Raw genomic sequence first — 22,962 nt, forward strand, 5'->3', positions numbered from 1 at the left:
TACTAAGAACCATGTCTATCCGATTGCATTTTGCATTGTCGACAAGAGTGTGATGATTCTTGGACCTATTTCTTCCAACAACTGAAGTTTATAATCACCGATGAACCAGACTTGTGCATTATCTCTGATAGACACAAGAGTATAGCCAACGGTATTTCCAGGACCTATGAGTATGCTCACCATGGGCTTTGCGTGAAGCATCTTTCTGAAAACCTCCGAAAGAATATCCAATGTGGAGATTCTCTTCATGCATACTTTAGTGCAACAAAGGCATATGGTTACGAGGAGTTCAATGAACATTTTCAGGAATTCAGGAATAAAAGCTCTGAAGCAGCTCAGTGCTTGAGTTTGAGATTGGATTTGAAAAGCGGAGCAGGGCACATTTTCCAGCCAACATGTACGATGTTCTCACCACAAACATTGCCAAGTCGCTTAACTCAATATTAAGGGATAAAAGAGAGTACCCCGCGTCCGCCGTATTCACTTCTATTTCTAGGAGGTTTGCTGAAATATTCAGGCAGAAGCGTGCATATATCGGCAATTCAAATAATATATTTATGCCTTCGGCTGAAATAATGTTAAGGAAAAAGATGACTGAGGGTGATTCCTTGTTTGTCACTAATATAAATGGGGATGCTGACGAGTTCACCGTAATCGCCAGGCAGAATCGCCAAAGCCAATCTACTGAATAAAACATGTTCTTGTAGAGAGAATGACTTGGTGAAATTACCATGCGTTCACGCCATGGCAGCCTTGAGATTGAAGTATGGAAATGGATATGGTTCAAGCATCTACAAGTATTCTTCACCGATGTATAAAGTTCAATCTTACATCCTTGCATTTGCTGAAACTATCAATGTAGTCCCTCTAGAGTCTGAATGGGTTGTGCCCGAGGAGTATGCAAAGATGTACATTGCTCCACCTCCTTATGAGCCCAAACTTGGAAGGAAGAGAATAAAGTGAATCCCTATCATCGCGGAATCTTTTAAGCCCAGAGAACGTGTAACAGAGAGGAGAAACAAGTGCTCACTTTGCAAGGGAAGCGGCCACAAGAGAACAACGTGCCGAAATAGAAAGCAACACATTTAATGTATTTTTCATTGTATTTTTCTTGTACTTTGCAATTTTTGGTTCTTTAGTTCAATATTAATCAACTGTATAATGGTATATAATAAACCATGACTGTGTTCTATATATCTACTAGGTATAGTATATAATAAACTTAGAATCTAGTCTACAATAGACCATGTATATGATCTATAATCGCCTTAAAAGCCCAACGACTGCAGAACCGCCAAACGTCACGAATAAAAATTCAAAAAGCCTGCAGTTATGTCTAATCAAACCCATATTTAAATGATACCTCCATGTGTATTGACACACGTCGCTCATCCATTAGCCGACAGTTCACTAAACCGAGGCGTTGAGTCTATCAATCGCTTGAGCCAATTTGAAAAGTCCATCTCATCTCTCTCATCAAAAACACTACCAAAACTTGGTCAACAATGCCGAGAAGGATAAGAAATGGAGCAGCAAACCATCACCCTCCATTTCGAGCACTATATCTTGAGGTGCTACTCCTCAGGAATGATTTTCAGAGGCTCTTTAGGGGCCTCAGTGAGGATAGTGAGCGGTTGGAAGCTGCCATCCATAGATTTGCGTGTGCTTCTTGAGCTCGAGGGTGTTGACCCCGATGCTCTGATCACCCCTCCCCCCCCCCCCACTATCCCCCTAGATTAGTAGTTTTTTAGTTTATTTTTGTATAAGCTTTCAGTGATGAAAGTCGTAGATGGAAGTTTTTGGACTTTCATCGCTGAAAGATTTTGTTGGATGGTGTTCAGGGGCGCTATTTCTTTTTGTAAAAATCCATCCATATTAATGAAAATAGTGTTTGTTATGATATTTGTGTTCTTTTGATATTTTCTCGCTTTCGTTAATTTAATGTTGTTTGTTGAGTCGAGTAATAACCAAATAAATATCATATCTATAATAACTACAAGCTATGGTCTATTATAGACCTTGATTTTGATGATCGATTATAGACCACATAAATAAAGGGGACTGTTTTAGAATGAGAAGCCTGGTGAATGGGCACAAGTGTAAAACTCATAAAAATAAATGTCAAACCTCAAACTGAAAAATAAAAAACCCCAAACTGCGTAAATCTAAGGGACCGTGGATAGGTCTATCATAGACCAGCAGTTTACAATAGCCAAAGGGTATAGTATATTATAGATTTCATAGTTGGTCTATACTCTACTGGTAGTGATATATAAACCAGGACCACTATTTGCTTAAAAAGGCTATAATTAAATAACATAAAATAAATAAAAAGAATCGATGCTATTTAAGCAATATAGTAACACTTTAGTACATCATATGAGAGTCCCATCCATTATACACATGATCCAAAGAGCTTTAGAACAAGTAATGCTCCTTAGTCATCAAATATTTGCCCAAAAAGGCTATAATTAAATAAAATAAAATAAATAAAAATACTTGATACTATTTAAACAATATAGTAACACTTTAATATATCATATGAGAGTCACCATACATTATACACATGTTCTAAAGAGCTTTTAGAACAACTAATGGTTGTCCTCGGAACAAGGTTTTGCTTTGAGAACATCAGCTTATTGTCAGGCTTATTGGATTGTAGTGTTATGATTACCATTAGTTATTCTAAAAGCTCCTTGGATCATGTGTATAATGTATGAGAACTCTCATATGATGTATTACAGTGTTACTATATCATTTAAATAGCATCAAGTCTTTTTATTTATTTTATTTTATTTAATTATAGCCTTTTTAAGCAAATATTTGATGATTAAGGACCATTACTTGTTCTAAAGCTCTTTGGATCATGTGTATAATGGATGGGGACTCTCATATGATGTAATAGCGTGTTACTACATTGTTTAAATAGCATCAAGTCTTTTTATTTGTTTTATGTTATTTAATTGTAGCCTTTTTAGGCAAATATTTGATGATTAAGGACCATTAATTGTTCTAAAGCTCTTTTGATCATGTGTATAATGGATGGGGACTCTAATATGATGTATTAAATTGTTACTATATTGTTTAAATAGAACAAGTCTTTTTATTTATGTTATTTAATTATAACCTTTTTAGGCGAAATATTTGATGATTAAAGACCATTACTTGTTCTAAAGCTCTTTGGATCATGTGTATAATGGATGAGGAATCTCATATGATGTAATAAAGTGTTAACATAATGTTTAAATAGCATCAAGTCTTTTTATTTATTTTATGTTATTTAACTATAGCCTTTTTAGGCAAATAGTGGTCGTAGTTTATATATCACTACCAGTAGAGTATAGACCAACCATGGACTCAATATTGCCCTATTTTATGTTATTTTTGGTGATTTTATGATACTATTATTTTTATTGGATTATTCTGATATCTATTTATGTTACTCATTTCTTATTCCTATTGCGATCTGGAGAGGCATGGCCGGCACCAGCTGCCATACTCAGCCCGAGCGTACCACTCTGTAACCGTGACTTTGGAGAGGTAACCCTCAACTTAGTCCAATGAGGTATACCTGAAAGCAGACAATACCAATCAAGGCTGTATCCTAAATAATCTGTAAGTAACAACTGTCGTACCTGAAGGGCACACACACCCAAAACATACAGACATAATTGCGTAGGACAACGAGGCCGCCATAAATGCCTACAACCGACAATACCAAAATGAACATATACAAGGACGGCAAGGCCGCTACATTAACATACATAATGCACAGACACGTCCATAAGCCTCCAAAGAGCAATGACTATACTATGGTCGGGACAGGGGCCCGATCTACCCATCAATTGTATATACACAAAATATTGGATTGGGTAACTTCGAATAACATGGAGCTTACCACTCTTGGTGGTACTCGGCAATCCACTGAGGCGGTCTCTCCTGCTGCCTATCCGAACCTGCGAGCATGAACACAACGTCCCCAGGAAAAGGGACGTCAGTATGAAATAATGTATCGAGAATGTAAAGCGACTGAAACTAATACTAAAATGAAATATAAGATAACTGAACATAAACTGAAGAGTCAACTAAAAATTTGGCTGTACTTACCTGCCTCTGACGTCTAATAACTAACAATACATTATCAAACTACTTAGCTTCGTATAAAGCGTCTAGACATGCATGATTAGCCCTGAAGGCAGTCTATATTTGTAATCATAGCCCCGAAGGCAAGTGCACATCTGTATAGCCCCGAAGGCATCTGTATGGCCATTTGCCCGGAAGGCAAAAACCATATCCCCGAAGGCAACTATCATAGCTGTAACGGTTCGCTTTTTACGCAGGTTAAGGCATAAAAGTTATTACGAACTGGTTGGTGCTCTTTCAAACTTTGTTTTGAAAAGAGTCACCACCTAGTTTTTAGGAAATTAGGATAACCGAGGGTGAAGGGTGTTACACCTTGTAGTTTTCTACATTAAGATTCGTCGTACGTTAGCTGTCTTAATTTTGGACACCGGGATTTGTTTCAAGGATATATGAGGTTGGACATGTTTAACTTGTGTTTATAAGTGTTTAAATTCATTTTTGGTGAGTTACGGAAGGATTGAAGAACAATGAATTAAGGAAAGTAAGTTTTTTGGAACTTAGGAGAAAAGATGGGCAAGGTTTTGTACGATAATTTTGGTCTAACTTGAGAAAGAAATACCTCTTAGTATATTAGGAGTTTTGAAGTGAAACAAAAGCCTAAATTGAATTTCAGGAAGTCTAGTTTCCAACGCAACAAACCACACGTCGATCTGACATCAGAATCAAACGTTATGAGCATTTCAGGGCGGACTGCCAGAGCAGGAATTAACCCTGCGTGAATGTGCCTAGAGGTGGCGCGAACCCACATAGAAGCATTGAGTAACCCTGTGCAAACGCGCCCCAAGGCTATGCGAACTAGCAAAGCAATTTTTAAGTCGGTGGGAACCGACTTCAACACTCAATATAAGGGTCAAAACCCTCATTTTTTCACCCAAAATATTTCCCCAAAAGCTGAGCAACATAAAAGAGTGTGTATGTATCATAAAATTGAGGGATTGGGGTGATTTCGAGTGGCGGAGTATTAATCAAGGCTCGGGTGACGTATAACGGTGACTATAGTATCATTTTGCATTGAATTTTGGGCTTGGCTTCAAAGTAAATATTGAAGAAATTGTTGTTCTAGTAAGAACAAGGTATGAAACTTTCCTTATTGACATTGATTTAGGTTTACTTACGAAGATAAAGCTATTAAATAGTCGTATAATGAATTAGTTGGTTGAGAAATCGGCTAATCATTGTGTGGGATGTTTTGTTGAGTATATTGGTATTGATGATGATGTAGTTGATATTAGTGTGGCTATTGTTGTTGTTTTGTTGGTATTGTGATTCGTGCTAGGGATATAAACAAAGGAGATGCTGCCCGAATTTTGGTAGACTCTAAAAGGAATTAATTTGAAGGCTTAAGACAAGCATATGACGATAAGCCTAGCAATAGTATGAATGGTTTTATAGGTAGATGTTACACCCCGTACTTCCAGATGAATGTTCGTTAAGTTTAAGTTCAAGTACGTGGAATTATGATCAAGATGAGTCGTCTTTCGGGTTTATGGAATGGTATAATTATTAGGTATAATTATGGATAAAGTGATATATAAAGAGTACCGGGAAGTCTCACGACTAAATAGAGTTGAAGAAATAAGCTATTGAGACCTGGGATTTTATGGAAAATATGAGGGGTAATTTTTGGTCCAACTTTGAGAAAGAATATCTTTTAGTATATGAGAAGTTTTGAAGCAAAGCAAAAGCCTAAAACGACGTTCGTCGAGTCTAGTTTCCAACACAACAAATCGCTCATTGATACAACCTCGGAGTAGAGAATTATGGATGTTGCAAATTAGGTTGACAGAAAGGTAAATGCGTGCTACGAATTTACGTGCCTACTTTTTGTAGTCGCACCGCTACAAGAATCGCTACAATACCCGCTTTCACAGTCGAACCGACTTTGGGACCTTATAAAAGGGGTTTTACCCTCATTTTTCATTCAAACAACACCTCTCAAAATCTCCCAAACTTTCTAGAGAGTTCTCCCAACCTTTCCTCCATAAATTTTAACGCGAATTAAGTATAATCTTCGAATTTAAGTTCGGACAGCGCGTAGTTGCGATCATACTATCGTATTGCAGTGAATCTTAGTTGGAATTCAAGGCAAATATTGAAGATATCGCGGTACTAGCGAGAATAAGATTACAAATCAAGAGCTAAGTGGGAAGGTCAAGGAGTAAGCTTCCAGGTAGGTTAAGGCTAAACCTTTCTTTCTTAAGGCATGATTCCTTTGTTATGAACCTATACATGATATCTTCAATAACCTTGTTTCTAAAAATACCAAAGATTACAGTTCCCGAATTTCTTGTGATATCCTTGAGCTTGTTTCATGGCTATTGATGTTATTCATTGATGTTGATCTCATCTTATGACTTTGTTCGTTCAGGGTGAGACGTATTCATGATGACGATTACATAATAATAATCCAATGAGTTTAGGAACAGGTTCTTAAGGAATGTCTTATAGGACGTGAATAGAGTGCTAGCAGAGGATCTCTAATGAGGTATTTAATATTCGAAGAGAGGTTGATGTTGTATCTTAGGAATTGGTTATAGTCTAGTCAAGTGGGAAGAAGTACTAATGGCCTGAGCTGTGCTTATAAATCTTATGTGATTATGTAGACCCTACGGGTTAAGTAATGACCACGGGAAGTATATAGAGATTACTTGAAGAAGTTTAGTTATCATGTTGATTATAATTACCACTGGTCTACGACCAGTTGAGAAAAATGTTACCACTGTGCTACGGCCGGTTGGGCAGATATGTATTTGCCACCATGCTACGGCTAGTTGGGTAGTTATTACCACCGTGTTATGGCCGGTTGGGCAGATGTATGTATGTATTTATGTATATTTGTATTTACCACTGGTCTACGACTAGTTGGGTAGATGTATATATTTATCACTGGAATACAGCCAGTCGGGCAGTTACCACCGTGCTACGGTCGATCGGGCTATTCGTGGATCGGTACAGGTCGATTGTCTAAGGGGCGATAATCGAACGGGCAATTATTACCATCGGACTACGGCCGGCGACGATTTACTACCGATTAGTTGGGCGATTGGTAGTATAGAATGATTAGTAAGATAAAGGCACGATACTGTACATAGATATGGTTAAGCATGTGAGAGTATAGAGAGACATGTATTATATATGGATCGGGTTTCACACCGCAACATATGTTCGGATAATGTTTGATGATAAGTTAACCAGGGCCATGGTAGGGTATGCGTACCTAGTAAAGATTGCAAGAAGATGAAGAGGTATGTATACATATGCTAGATTTCCGCTCGGTAGTTCGAAATGCTGTGTTGATTCTTATTCTTCTCATCTTTAGTATATGGCTATTTTATTGCACTTTCCGAATTGCATACTCAAGCACTTTTTCGTGCCGACGTCCTTCTATGGACGCCGCGTTTCATGCTCGCAGTCTCGAGATACAAATTGGACGGATCTTTCGGTAGGATATCACCAAAGAGGCGCAGTCGTGGCACTCTATTTGCTTCGTGAGTTGCCCCCGTGAGTCGGCATGGCCGCATATGCGTTTGCATGGGTATGGTGGGGCCCTATTCTTGCCACTTTATTTTATGTCATGTACTCTTGTAGAGGCTCGTAGAAAGATATGCACAGTTAGATATTTTTTTATCATCTCGACTTACACTATGTTGTATCATTATTATGGATAGCCTTAAGGGTATATGCACCCGAGAATCAGTTTGAAGACGTAAGTATGTTATCTTTTAGGCTTGTGCCCCTATGGTTTATGGTACCTTAGTCTTATGTTGCCTTTCGAGGTACAGAAAATGCGAGTTATAAGTTGATTTGCTCGATTTTTGTAAGGTGTCGAGTACCGCCTATCATGCCTTACCAAGGTTGGGGGGTGACAGTAGATTATGAGACTATGAATGATCTTAAGTAGATCACAAGATAGGAGGTAGGTTGGAAAGTCGAGAAGTAAGCTTCCAGGTATGTTAAGGCAAAATCCTTTCTTTCTAAAGGCATGATTCTCTTCTTATGAACCCATACATGACTTCCATAATGTCCTTATTCCCAAAAAGCTAGAAGTTCATGATTCTTAAAGTTCTTATGATGCTAAAGATAGATGTTTTCTATGATGATAATGATGATGATGATGATGATGATGATGATGATTCCATTTCTAGAGATTCCAAAACTTATGGATTTAATGCTATTATGAGATTATTGAGCTTATTTCATGATTTTCTTGATTTTATTCATTATTGTTGATCTTACCTTATGATAGTTGTTCCTTCAAGGTGAGATATAATGATGCTAATGATTCCATAATGATACGTTGGAGACTACCGACCTTACGTCACTCTGATAGAGTAGAAATGTTTAATTGGGCTCTCATGCATGCTACTTGTATTCATACATGTAATTTTTATAATACCGAGCCTTAAAGGCTGGGCAGGATACTATATATATAATAACAAGCCTTAATGGCCGGGCAGGATACTATATAGATAATACCGAGCCTTAATGGCCAGACAGGATACTATATATATAACACTGAGCCTAAATGGTCGGGCAGGATACTATATATATATATATATATGAATTTTTTTTTTTTTAAAAGCTAAGCATGCATGACATCCGCCTTAAAAAGGCATTCACAGGCAAATGTTGATCTCTTTTATATTATGTTATCTTCATACTTTCATTATGTTGTTACTCCTGCCTTACTTACTCGGTACATTATTCGTACTAACGTCCTTTTTTTTTGCGAACACTACGTTCATGCCCGCAGGTAGACAGAGAGACGGACCAGACCCCTAGGCTGCTTCATCAGCGATATTACAGGAGCGCTCCATTTATTCTGGAGCTACAGTTCAGTTGGTATTGTTCTTTCATGTATATATGTATATATGGACATGGCGGGGTCCTGTCCTGTCCTTATTATGTTATGCACTCTAGTAAGAGCTCGTAAGAACGGATATGTACGATTAGAGGTTCTATGATCATCTTAGTCTATACTTTGTTGTACTATCACATTTTGATAGCCTTGTGGCTTGTGTACTTTTGATCAGTTTGATGACATTTATACATATACAACTTTGGGCTAGTGTCCTTTGCAGATTATGACATTTATGAGTTAGCTTTACAGCCCACTCAGATATGATTATGAGATATACGTTTTGATGTGCTCGATAGGTTAGATCCGGGTGCCTGACATGGCCCTCTGGTTGGGTCATGAAAAAGTGGTATCATAGCAGCTCGTCCTAGGGTGTGTCTATGAGCCGTGTCCAATAGAGTCTTATTTATGGGTGTGAAGCGCGCCACACTTATAAACAGGAGGTTGCGGGGCATTTAGGAATAATTGACTTTTCTTTCTTATCTTAGATCGTGCGATAGAGCTATGTTATCAGGGATTCCTTTTTCCTAATCGTGTGTGTCATGATTTCGGCGATGCCTATGAAGAGAAAAGCAACGATGAGCCCGAAGGGCAAGACAATATAGCAGGAAGAAGATCGAGCGGGAACCGCCTGCGGATATAGAGGAGGGCGAGTCCCAAAATGAGGTTCCATCTCGGACTTCTCATACTCCACCCGTTTCGAGAGCATGAAGGAGGCTTCACTCCGCTCCAATACCCCCAGTTCCTCCACGGATGCCTCGGGCCAGCGGATGAGAGGTCATCCGCCTTTCGACCAAGTTAGTCACCGCCCGGCCCCGGCGGCGGGGGTTGCGGGCCGGGGTGATAGAGCGATCAGTACAAGAGCCCATGATTTTATTAGCTTGAACCCTCCAGAAGTCTTTGGATCAAAATCAGATGAGGATCTGCAAAGCTTTATAGATGAGATGTTGAGGACATTGTGGATAATATATGCTTTTGATGTTAAGTCGGTAGAGTTGGCCTCTTACAGATTGCGAGATATGGCCGTTCATTGGTACAGCGCCTGGATATCTTCTAGAGGGGAAAATGCACCTCCCTCGGTATGACAAGAGTTTGTAGATTCTTTTTTTCGACCTTACTTGCTGCCAGAGGTTCAATAGGCTAGAGCTAACAAGTTTTTGAATCTTAGACAAGGGAATATGAGTGCTCGAGAGTACAGTCTTCGCTTTAATTCCTTGACAAGGTATGCTCCAGCCATGGTAGGCGATATGGGGGACCGCGGCACCGGTTGTGAGTGGTTTAGGGCCACATTTGATTAAGGAGTGCTTGATGGCTTCACTTCAGGATGGGATGGATATTTCTCGTATTCAGGCCCATGCCCAGAATTTGGAAGAACAACAGCAGCCACAAAGGTATGAGCATGATTATGATAGAGGTTATAGTAAGAGGGCCAGATCTTCAGGTGCCGTTAGTGAGTTTAGAGGGGGTCAGAGGCAATAACATTCTAGGCACTCAGGCCATTCAGTCTCTAGTGCACCTCCTCGATTTGCGAGCAAAAGATTTGATTGTCCTAATTATTCCGGCCCTAGATCGAGCTCCGGAGGTTTAGGTTCCCGGTATAGAGGTGAATGCGGTCGAGATAGACCGCCACCGGTGCAATCAATGTGGTAAGCCACATTTTGGATGGTGCCGCTTGGGTTCGGATGTTTGCTATGCCTGTGATCAGGCAAGGCATATTATGCGTGAGTGTCCATTTCTAGGTGGTCGAAGTATGGTGCAGCCTACTGGATCGGCAGCAAGATCATCGTCATCGGTGCGCCCTCTCGGACAAGAAACTTAGACATCAGCTGGTCGTGGTAGAGATAGAAGGGAAGCATCTAGTTTAAGCAGTCCTCAGAACCGTATTTACGCATTGACTGGTCGACAGGACTTGGAGTCTTCACCCGATGTTGTTACAGGTATATTGTCAGTATTTTCTCATGATGTGTATGCATTGATTGATCTGAGTTCTACATTGTTATATGTTACTCCTTATATTGCTGGGCAGATTGGGGCGAAACTTGAGTCGATTAAACCTTTCAAAGTGCTTCATTAATGAGACGTCAGTATGATCAGATGGGAGTTGTAACTTCTTGTCGAAGTAAAAAGTGGAAGGGATACGTATATGTTTAAATATGACCACGAGTATAAATACGCTAATGATTTATGAGTACAAAGGGGTAGAAGAGGTAAGAGAGTCATGTACATTACTAAAAGAGCCAGATATCGACAAGGACCTTTTTATCGTATAAAATATATTGGCAAGGATGTTCTACGGAGGTACGAGTATAAGGATATATGAATATAAGAAAAAGGTAGGACTAAGGTACAGAAAATTCTCTTTCAGAAGTTCTCTTGTCACAAGATTATTGAGTTAGTAATACAAGGCTGAATAACTAATGAAGGATGTGAATGACACTTTGAAGGAATTAGTTGTATAATGGTAGATGAATGAGTTTGAAGTCACGAGTTGATATAATATGTGCACTTCATTAATGAGATGAATTTGTAGTTTAAAAGAGGCTTGTCTAGAGACCGAATGTTTATGTAGCGAAGAAAAGGAGGAATATTAACAATCAGGGCAGATTTTGCGAATAAAATTTGCGCTAGATACCATCACGATGATGAAACGGGAAAGCGAGTAATAGGAGAAAAGTGGTTTTGGAAGAACAGTAAAAAAACTATGAAGATCCTTTTGAAGAAAGATGAGGCCCATCCAGGGCCAGTAAGTCAATGAGAATATGTGACTCATTACAAATATGTGCAACTGACTAGATAAATTCAGACGATGAATAGTCACAACTAAGATTAGTTGCGGATTCGCTGAGAGTATGTACTTGCAAGAAAAAGGAGAACTAATGGGATGTTAAATATAGAATAATGGGCTAACACCCTAAGGGGGAAAGATGAGACAAACAAGTATTGGATCTAGTGTATGCTTTGTTAGAAGGCCGGAAGGATAGCAACAAAAAGGAATCGGGAACCACCTCAAAAAGGATAAGTTTAGGAGATAAGATTCCAAGGAAAGTCTTACCCAAAGTTCCAAGACAACGATGCTACGAAAGGTCCAGTAATTAAGAAACAAAGAAGGATTGGGTATGACAACATGGAAGCAAAAGCTTATAGATGATACGAGAATCTTAGGTACAAAAGATCTAGGATGTAAAGGAATTAAAGTAAGATGGAACCAGATAGACCTAAATAAGGAACTAAAGGCTGGTAGTGGTGATGAAGAAGGATAATAATGAATAACTTTGCATAAAATTCTTGGTTGTATTAAGAGGAATAAGGATAAATTTAGCACCAAAATGGATACGTTCATTCTAGGAGGTAGCAGAACGGTATGGAATTATGTATCACAGAGATGATACAAGTATATAAGAAGCTTGTCAAGATTATTATAAAGCTTCAACTGGTGAAGCGTAGCGTAGTCGGGGATAGCAATGGAAAATAATATGATATAAGTCGAAAAACTTGAGTAAAGATATAGTATCCTAGATATGGCATATCTCTTAAATCGAAGCTTGAAAGGGTATTCGAGAAATAGTATCTCAGTAAGGTGGATTCCTAAGATATCAAGGCCGAACCTATATCAAATGTAGTAAAGGTAGATGATCTACTCAGAGGCAATAAAGATGTATCATAACCTTGGTGGATAAAAAAAAAGGGAAATATTATAGAGTTCATAGTCCACTAATAAATAAACAGAAAGCCTGAAAGACCGAGGAAAACATATGGATATGTCTTTGAGAAATGAAGGAATGATCAGTATGAATTTTATAACTGTATGGAAGTTGGGATAACTTGTTAGTGTGTTCTAGTCACCATTCCAATATTTAGATGACCTGTATGAAACCCTATAAGAACGGAAGAGTATCAAACGATTTGAGATTTGGAAGTTCATTCTGAAGGGATTTATGAAAGTTGATAAAGAAGACAAGTTTACCCCTAATACTTTAGACTTCACGAGGTTATGCGCAGGATGAGCCGAATTCAGATTGGAAATCTGTACATCCGATCTTTCGTATGTCCATGCCTTGTAAATATGTTGGGAATTCTTCTAGAGTTGTGCCAATTGATGATTTTTAGGTTTTAGAACAATTGTCATTCGAGAAAGTTTCTATTACCCTATCAGAACACCAAGTTCCAGTTTAGGGATTGAGAACCAGAGATATAACCTCAGTAAGAGTATTATGAAGGAATGTGAATATAGAGAAAATGAGTTGAGAAGTTGAGGAATACAGGAGATTCCGATATCCGCATTTGTTTTGCCAAGAGGGGACCGGGACTAAAACATCACATCCTTTAGGAACGTATTGTTCCATTTCTTGTGATTACTGGTCGTGTGAGGCCATTTTTGTTATTGATTGTTGTGGCCCTGTGCGGCATTGAATGGTTTGGTTTGCTATGTGATAGGTTGGTAGTAGTGTAGTTACAGGGGAAACTTTGTCAAAATTGTAATAGAATTCCTGGGAGTTAACATTCGAAGACGAATGTTTATAAGGGGGGGGGGGAATGTTACACTTTGTACTTTTCTACATTAAGATTCGTTGTACGTTAAGTTTGTCTTAATTTTTGACACCGGGATTTGTTTCAAGGATATATGAGGTTGGACATGTTTAACTTATGTTTATGAGTGTTTAAATTCATGTTTGGTGAGTTACGGAAGGATTGGAGAACAAGTGAATTAAGGAAAGTAAGTTTTTTGGAACTTTGGAGAAAAGATGGGCAAGGTTTTGTACGATAATTTTTGTCTAAATTGAGAAAGAAATATCTCCTTGTATATCAAGAGTTTTGAAGTGAAACAAAAGCCTAAATTGAAGTTTAGGAAGTCTAGTTTCCAAAGCAACAAACCGCATATTGATCCGACATCAGAATCAAATATTATGAGCATTTCAGGACGGACTACCGGAAAGCGGGAATTAAACCTACAAGAACGCGCCTAGACGTGGCGCGAACGCGCAGAGAAGCACTGAGTAACCCTGCAAAACGCGCCCTAAGGCTGTACGAACGTGCAGAGTAATTTTTAAATAGGTGGGAACCGACTTCAACACTCAATATAAGGGTTTAAACCCTCATTTTTCACCCAATATACTTCCCCAAAAGCTCAGAAACATATAGGAGTGTGTATGTATCATAAAATTGAGGGATTGGAGTGATTTCAAGTGGCGGAGTATTAATCGAGGCTTGGGTGACATATATCGGTGACTATAGTATCGTTTTGCGGTGAATTTTGGGCTTGGATTCAAAGTACATATTGAAGATATTGTTGTTCTAGTAAGAACAAGGTATGGATCTCTTCTTATTGATATTGATTTAGGTTTACATACGAAGATAAAGCTATTAAATAGTTGTATAATGAATTAGTTGGTTGAGAAATCTGGTAAACATCGTGTGGGATGTTTTATTGAGTGTATTGGTATTAATGATGATGTGGTTGATATTAGTGTGGCTATTGTTGTTGTCTTTTTGGTATTGTGATTTCAGGCTAGGGATATAAACAGAGGAGATCTTTAGAGATTTCAGTAGACTCTAAAAGGAATTATTTTGAAGGCTCAAGACAAGCATATGACGATAGGCCTAACAATAGTATGAATGATTTTATAGGTAGATTACGAGACTACAAATGATCTTAAGTAGATCGCAAGACAGGAGGTAGGTTGGAAAGTCGAGAAGTAAGCTTCTAGGTATGTTAAGGCTAAATCCCTTTCTTTCTAAAGATATGATTCTCTTCTTATGAACCCATACATGACTTCCATAGGGTCCTTATTCCCCAAAAGCTAGAAGTTCATGATTCTTAAAGTTCTTATGATGCTAAAGATAGATGATTTCTATGATGATAATGATGATGATGATGATGATTCCATATCTAGAGATTCCAAAACTTATGGATTTGATGCTATTATGAGATTATTGAGCTTATTTCATGATTTTATTGATTTAATTCATTGTTGTTGATCTCACTTTATGATAGTTGTTCCTTCAAGGTGAGATATAATGATGCTAATGATTCCATAATGATACGTTGGAGGCTACCGACCTTACGCCACTCTGATAGAGTAGAAATGTTTAATTGGGCTCTCATGCATGCTACATGTATTCATATATGTAATTTTTATAATATCGAGCCTTAAAGGCCGGGCAGGATACTATATATATAATACCAAGCCTTAATGGCGGGGCGGGATACTATATATTTAATATTGAGCCTTAATGGCCGGACGGATACTATATATATAACAACGAGCCTAAATGGTCGGGCGGATACTATATATATATATATATATATATATATATAAAGTTTTTTTTTAAAGCTAAGCATGCATGACATTCCCCTTAAAAAGGCATTCACGGGCACATGTTGATCTCTTTTATATTATGTTATCCTCATACTTTCATTATATTGTTACTCTGCCTTACTTACTCGGTACATTATTCGTACTAATGTCTTTTTTGTTGTGGACGCAGCGTTCATGCCCGCGAGGTAGACGGAGAGACGGACCCGGACCCTGGTACGCTTCATCAGTGATATTACAGGAGCGCTCCATTTATTCTGGAGCTACAGTTCAGTTGGTATTGTTCTTTCGTGTATATATGTATATATGGACATGGCGGGGTCCTGTCCCGTCCTTATTATGTTATGCACTCCAGTAGAGGCTCGTAGACAGATATGTACGATTAGAGGTTCTATGATCATCTTAGTCTATACTTTGTTGTACTATCACATTTTGATAGCCTTGTCGGCTTGTGTACTTTTGATCAGTTTGATGACATTAATACATATACAGCTTTGGGCTTGTGTCCCTTGCAGATTATGACATTTATGAGTTAGTTTTACGGCCCACTCAGATATGATTATGAGATATACATTTTGATGTGCTCGGTAGGTAGATCCGGGTGCCTAACATGGCCCTCCGATTGGGTCGTGACAAAGGATTTATTCAAATACCGTGAAAAATCCTTCGTAATTCAGAGTTCTAGGTAAGGGTTCTGATGATCCCCTGGAGAAGGTGTTAGACACCGCAGTATTAAGGATCCGCATGGTTGACACCTAATTTTTGACATCCCATAATTTATTTTAATTTCTCAAAGCGCCTTAATATTAAATGGGGTGATAAATTTTTTTTCCGTAAAAATCAGGATGATTTTATAAACTATACATATAATATTTTACCTTTATTGTTTGGTAAGATAGTTTCTATAATAAATCATTTGGAAAATATTCCACACTAATTAGTAAGGCATTTCACTAACTTCAACCAGAAAATAGTGTGAAATAGCTATTAATTTAATTATGCAAATATCAGAATTTGAATCAGCAAATATTTACCCCCCATTTTAATTCAAGGAAATTGAGTAATTAAAATAAATAATCATTTTTACCCCAAAATTTTAATTCTTTGCATAATCAATTTATATGGGCAATTCTCAAATTAATTATAATTAATTTAGATGATTAATTGTGGTTATATTTGTAAATTGCTTATTATATGTTTAATCATGGCTACAATTGAAATAATCAATTAGTTAGTCAAATAGGGCCACAAATTGAAAATAACAAAATTCATGTTTTAATTCAATTAAGGTCGTGCCTGTAAATTCAATATTTTTGTGAAAATCAGTTGTGTTTTAAATTAATTGGTTGATTAGTTTCAATTTAATTACCTTTAATTATTATTTTTTACCGACCCATTAATTTCCATTTTTGCCCCTTATATATACGCATTAGTATATGTGTATATATGTATACATTGCAATACATCTATATATATATATATATATATATATATATATATATATATATATATATATGGAGTTTGGGCCGCCCATTTCAAAAAGACCGAGTCCGGCCCAACAAGGGCCGAGACCGGCCTAATTCACACATTATAGAAAGGGGGCAAAGCCCGCTGCCATTTCAACACCTAAACAACCCTTTAGGCGCCTCTCTTTCCTCCCCTTTCCCAAACCTTAGTGCCACCCTTTTTCTCTTTCTCTCTCTCCTCGCGTCATCAATGCCACTTTTGCAAATTGCAGATGTACGGTGCTTTTCGTCTAGTGTAAGCCGGATCGAGTAAAGCATTAAATGCTCCCACTCGTTTTTCGTCGACTCCATGACATGGTATTATCCCTCATTTTCTTCACCTTTTTACATTTCAACGGTAATATATCTGCAAGTCTTTAATTGGTTTTGGTTGTTTGTGTTTTTTTGAATGGATGAATGTCACTGATTCAAGAAGAACCAAATAGATCGATCATTTGAGGGCAAAATCCGACCCTCCATGCTTTATTTCACTTGAATCGTGGCCGTTGAGGCCTGAATTGAAACTTGGTTTGCAAAATTTGCACTTTGTCCCACATCGGCAGAAATTGGGATTTTCATTTCAATTTGGGGCTATAAATAGAACCTCTAGATTACATTGTTGAACAAGCTTGAATGCCCTTGATTGAGTGTTCTGATATACTCACTCAAATTACCCAAAATACCTAAATTTTAGAGTATTATAGCTTTATAATTTTAAGAGTTTGAGTTAGTTAGTTTTAAAAGTTTTATGTGTTGTTCTTGTGTGGATTTGTGTTTGGTTTTGATCAGGGAAACAAGCTCTCCAAGGCCAATTCTCCCCTAGGTTGCACTTGAAAAATGTAATACTCTATTCCCTTTTATATTCTTTTTTTTTCTCTGCATTTTTTTCATGTGCTTTGTGCTCTGTTTTTGCTTCATTTTGCTTTATCATGTCCATCTCTAGATTAGTTCAGTTAGGTGCTTAATATTTAGAATTTGTTTAGTTTAGTGACCATGCTTAGTATAGTTTAACCTTATTACTTGTTTAGCATAGCATTCATGGCTTGACTAGCATAGTTATCATGATTCAGTTAAGCTTTAGTTTGTTTATCCTTTTCTAAATATAATGTTAATTTCTTATTTAGTCTAGTGGACATATTAGTGAGAGGCCAATCTCCTACTATTGTGTTAAGCCTTGGTTATCACTCTATTTGAAAGCAGTGTTGATTTTCTCTCTATCTGGTTTATTTGCTATATGTTTGAATGTAGGGTCATCCCTCTCCCATCTTTCATACTCAGCTTGTTTGTTGTCATCACAGCGTGCATATCCTGTTTTGTGTGCTTAGTTTGGTATCTTCATGTGAGATGGGAAGTGTATATTCTGTTTAACTCATGATTTCTTCTGTGTGTAGTGTGATACTACCTTCCCACCTATTTGTTTGGTTTGACCATTGTTATGTCTAATGCTTGCTTTATAGTTGATTATCCAGCCCCATCTTGATTAGAAGCGCAATACTGGACCCTGCTACCTCATTAAACCAACCTTGTATGTTTGTCTAAACTGTTGGATTCATTTGGTCTACAATCCACTATGTTGATTAGTTCCTTGGGTTTTGTGTAGTTGACTCACCACATTTGGTTGTATGGATGGCTTACAGGCCTATTAGTTAGTCCATCATGCTTGGCCATAAGATTGCTCTGTTTGTTTGTCCATATTGTCATGCCTAGTCCAAAACTTGTATTGTTTGAATGTGATTTGGATACCTTGTTGGGTTCTATATGCTACTATAGAATGTTAATATATTTTGTCTAAGCTGGGTATAAATTTGTGCACCATAAAGTGATTTCCATTTGGTTCTGCCTAGGCATAGACACTATAGTAGACTTAGTATAAATGGTTGTGCATCTCCAAAAGTGCTAGCCTCCCTTGTGGGATCCTGAACATGACTAAATATTACAAGTTTTATGTATAAGAGTTCTTTCTGCCTCTGTGTGCAAATGTACTTCATATCTGCCTAAGTCTAAAGTGTATACATGTGTGTATTGTAAGTATACTACGCGAGTACCTTAGTGAGGAGGTTAGTTTGGTCATTATAGATCAAGCTTGAACCTTTCCCGATGTTAGCCATGTCGGGGATTCCTAGAAATCCCTTGGAACTTGTGCAACATCGGGAAAATGAGGGCAAGAGTTTTCTATTATTTACCCTATATGCATCCTCATGGAGGTGTATATCACTGTATACTGCAGTATACACTGCATGTATGCCTGCTATTAGTCCTCTTGGACTTTCAACATTTGATGATCATTTGATTATTGGGCCCAAAGGCCATTGCTGTTAACACTCTGATTTACTTGGTGTATATTGTTAGGTATATAAGTTATTAATTTGAATTTTTATTTATTTTTTTAAAAACCTCTCGCTACATTTTCGGGTCCTTCTCTTCCATACAGGAATTGGGCCACAGCCCAATTCCAAAGCTGATCATGGCTAAGTACACATATGTAAGGGAAGCTAATATTTGAAGGCCCAGCTGTGGGTAAAAATAGCACTAATGGGGTGGGTAGCCCATTAACAATTGAAATTCTTCCTCTTTCTTCATCTTATTTGTTGTATGTCTTTTTTTTAAAAAAAATTAAACCTTTATATTAGTGAAGGCTTATGGGATGTAGAACTAGGGTCACCACCTAGTTAATTAAGTAATCAAGATAAAAATAAGTGTTAGTCCATCAACTTTGGTTTTCAAATAATTGGCCTCTAAGAACATGAACATTTTGCTAAACGCAATGAATTTGGGATAAGGACAACAAAGTGATTTTTTTTTTCAAACTGAAACTCGGTGTTGAAATTACGTAAAAGTTTTATACAAAGGAGATCATTTGGGAAACTAAAAACAACAATGTAGATTTTAGACAGAAAAAAATGGTTTGTTTGAGACAAAAGAGCGTAATTGCATAACTGAATATTTGAGCACAAATTACGCACAAAAAACTTGATCAAAACCAATTATTTTTATTTTTGAAAGAGGCACGTGTTCTGGGCTGCTTTTTTTTTTTTTTTTTTGGAAAAACTAGGTGCATTTTGAACCTTTAGACTTGATGAAACTTGGGCAAAAAACTGATTTTTACCTTTGGGCTGAAACTGGAAGTTGGACTTTACATGGTTAAAAATGACATTTTTGAAGGCCAGTCCCTTGGGCTAAATATTGTGACGTTTTATGGACTCAATTGCTCGGATTGAAGACGGACTTTGGGCTTGATTTGTGGTTGGATGGATCTAGTTATGAGGACTATGGTTTGGACTTATTGAGCTTCACTTAAAATGAACTTAATAATATATCCCATATTTTCCTATAAGTATATAAAACTCGTAATGTTACACCTCGCAAATTTTCGTTAGCGTACAGTGAATAGACTCACAAAAGGCATGACGTATACGATGTTTTGATAAGTAAGAAATAGTCTTTAACGGTCCTAATTAAGATTTCCAAAGGCATTCGAGGTAAGAAAGGAAAGTTGCTAAGGAAAGCGAGTCATATGTTGTGCGTCGGACAAGAATTACGAGTATCGAGTTAATGACGTTCTAATGATGCTATGGGAAAGAGTTATAACGTCCCTTAGATTGATGATGAAGTGTTAAACAAGTGTTAAGAAGGTTCCATAAGGATTGGAGATCAAACGAGACGACGGGAACGGCTTCGGGAAAACTGTGAGTTGCACGGCCACTTCCACGGACCGTGTAACCTTATACGGACCGTGGAAGGGTCCGTATAACTCCCAGCAGAGTTGGTGGCTGGCTGGTGTTGAACCACGACCAGATCCACGGACCGTGCAATGTTCCACGGACCGTGAAAGTGTCCGTGGAAGTCCCGACGAGCTGAATAAGTTCTGATTATATAAGTGTGTTCTCATTTCATTTATTCCATTCCCTACATTCTCTTCATCTCTCTCAAGACCTCTAGAATATTCCATACACTTCATCCACAAGAATTCAAAGAAAATCTATGATCAACTTCATCAAACCAACAAGAATCAAGATTGTGAAACATATTAAAGTCATCTAAGTCAAGAAATTCTAAGAGGAAGTGAATTAGGGCTTTGGGTGCAAAGGGAGTATTCCACTCAAGGCTTATCCTACCATTATCTAAGGTAAGTTTCATAATCTTTTCATGTTATTGGAGGTATTGAAAAGTTGAAACACTTGGATTGTGGAAGAATATAGAAAATGGGTCATAAATGTGGGAATAGTGTCATTGTTGAGCCATAGTTTGGGATAAATCATTGATATGGATGTGTTATGATTATAAGTAGATTATGAATGGTATGTAGAACATGGGATGAGTACTATATGTGAGGAAACATGATAGTGAACTATGATCATGACTTTGGAAAATTGAAAGGAAATCGTGAAATGTGAATAAAGTAAACGAATGACGATTGTTGTTTACGATATTGTGATGGTTGTTATAAATGTTTGGGAGTTGATATAAAATATGGAGGAAGTAGTATAAACAAACGAAATGCTACCCAAATTTTTCTAGCTTTAGTAAGCGCGTTCTTATAATTGTCTAGCTAATGTCGATACGAATCCTCTTGAAGGTAGAACGTGTGCATTAAATGAGAACGCGCAAGCGATAGGATAATTAAACGACAAAGGTATGTGAGGCTATCCCCTTTCCTTCAAAGGCATGCCCCCTGTGTTTTGATTCCATACATGACTTCCATAATATTTTTACTCCTAGAAATGCCAGAAGTCTATAGTTTCTGAGGGATCGTACGATGACTCCAATCCTAGAGATTTTCAAGACTAAGGTTCTAGATGATTTCGTGTCGTCGTGACTAAGCGTGCTATATAATATATGGCCTCAGCTTATGTAAGAGTGTGCTATATAACATATGGCCTCAGTTTATGTCATGGACCATTCAAGGTGAGACCTAACGGTGACGATGACGCCATACTGTACTCGGAGGTTTACGACCTTACGTCACTCCGATAAAGCGCACCTCTATTTGGGCTCTTATGCATGCTACGTATATTATATGTGTATATGATATGTATATGCATATAGGGGACATGGGGAATGGTGAGTATAGACCCGCTAGCCACACGATCGGGTATCTTATGATATCATCCCGGACGCGGGATGCCCGGACGCGGGCCATATAGGTAATGGACCGGGCCGTACGTTCCATGGCAATATGTTGATATATGATGATATATGGATCGGGCTGCACGTTCCGCAGCAATACATGACATGATGATATTTTACGAGTATGCATGTATGACTCCGCCTTAAGAGGCAAGCAGTCACCGGTTATCTCCTTGTCTCCATTTTATCTTCTTGTTCCCTTGTTATTTCGTGATGCATGCCTTACGTACTCAGTACATTATTCGTGCTGACATCCCTCTTCTTTTTGGATGTTGTGTTCATGCCTACAGGTAGACAGGGAGACGATCCAGCTTCCTAGGAGCCGGATCAGCTTGCACATGAGCACTTTCATAGACCGGAGGTGCTGTTTCTGATATATTCTTTTGTGTATATTCTTGGATATGGTGGGGTCCTGTCCCAGCCTCATGAATTCAGAGTTTCAGTTAGAGGCTCGTAGATACTCACGTGTGGGTAGTGGATGATATGTGACCCTCGATGTATATTTTGTATATTATTCTTTTGCGGCCGCGAAGGTTTATGTAAAAATATATGTGTACATGTCTTATGGAGTTTGCATGTGTACAGGTTAAGACGATAGTAGTACGATGTGTGGTGCTCGGTAGTCAGCTCCGGGTACCCGTCATGGCCCACGTTCTGGCGGGTCTTGATAGAAGTGGTATCAGAGCAGTTTCGTCCTAGGGTGTGTCTACGAGCCGTGTCCAGTAGAGTCTTGTTTATGGGTGCACTACTGGAAATTAGGGCTATGTAAGCACGCGCCGCCCTTCTCAACGGTTATACAACCGTTGCTGCAGAAATCTTCACGCAACGGTTATACCCGTTGCACAAGGACGAGAATGCTATAGCTACACTTTAGCGTCTAAACCGTTGCAATTGTATCTAAACCGTCACCATACATGTCCCTAATGGGACGATTTTCTTTAACCGTTGCAATAGTTGTAATATGGCAACGAGTTTTTTTCTATTGCAACGGTTTTAAATTCCCTCCCAAATTTTC

The 22,962-nt window shown here is 38.0% G+C and overlaps 1 pseudogene; it reads left to right on the forward strand.

The window, feature by feature from the left end:
• The first annotated feature begins 21,871 nt into the window (after positions 1-21,871).
• The window catches only part of LOC132053842 (sesquiterpene synthase 9-like), a 10,114-nt pseudogene continuing 9,023 nt past the window's right edge, over positions 21,872-22,962 (forward strand).

This window comes from Lycium ferocissimum, chromosome 4, assembly GCF_029784015.1.
Source record: "Lycium ferocissimum isolate CSIRO_LF1 chromosome 4, AGI_CSIRO_Lferr_CH_V1, whole genome shotgun sequence".
NCBI lineage: Eukaryota > Viridiplantae > Streptophyta > Magnoliopsida > Solanales > Solanaceae > Lycium > Lycium ferocissimum.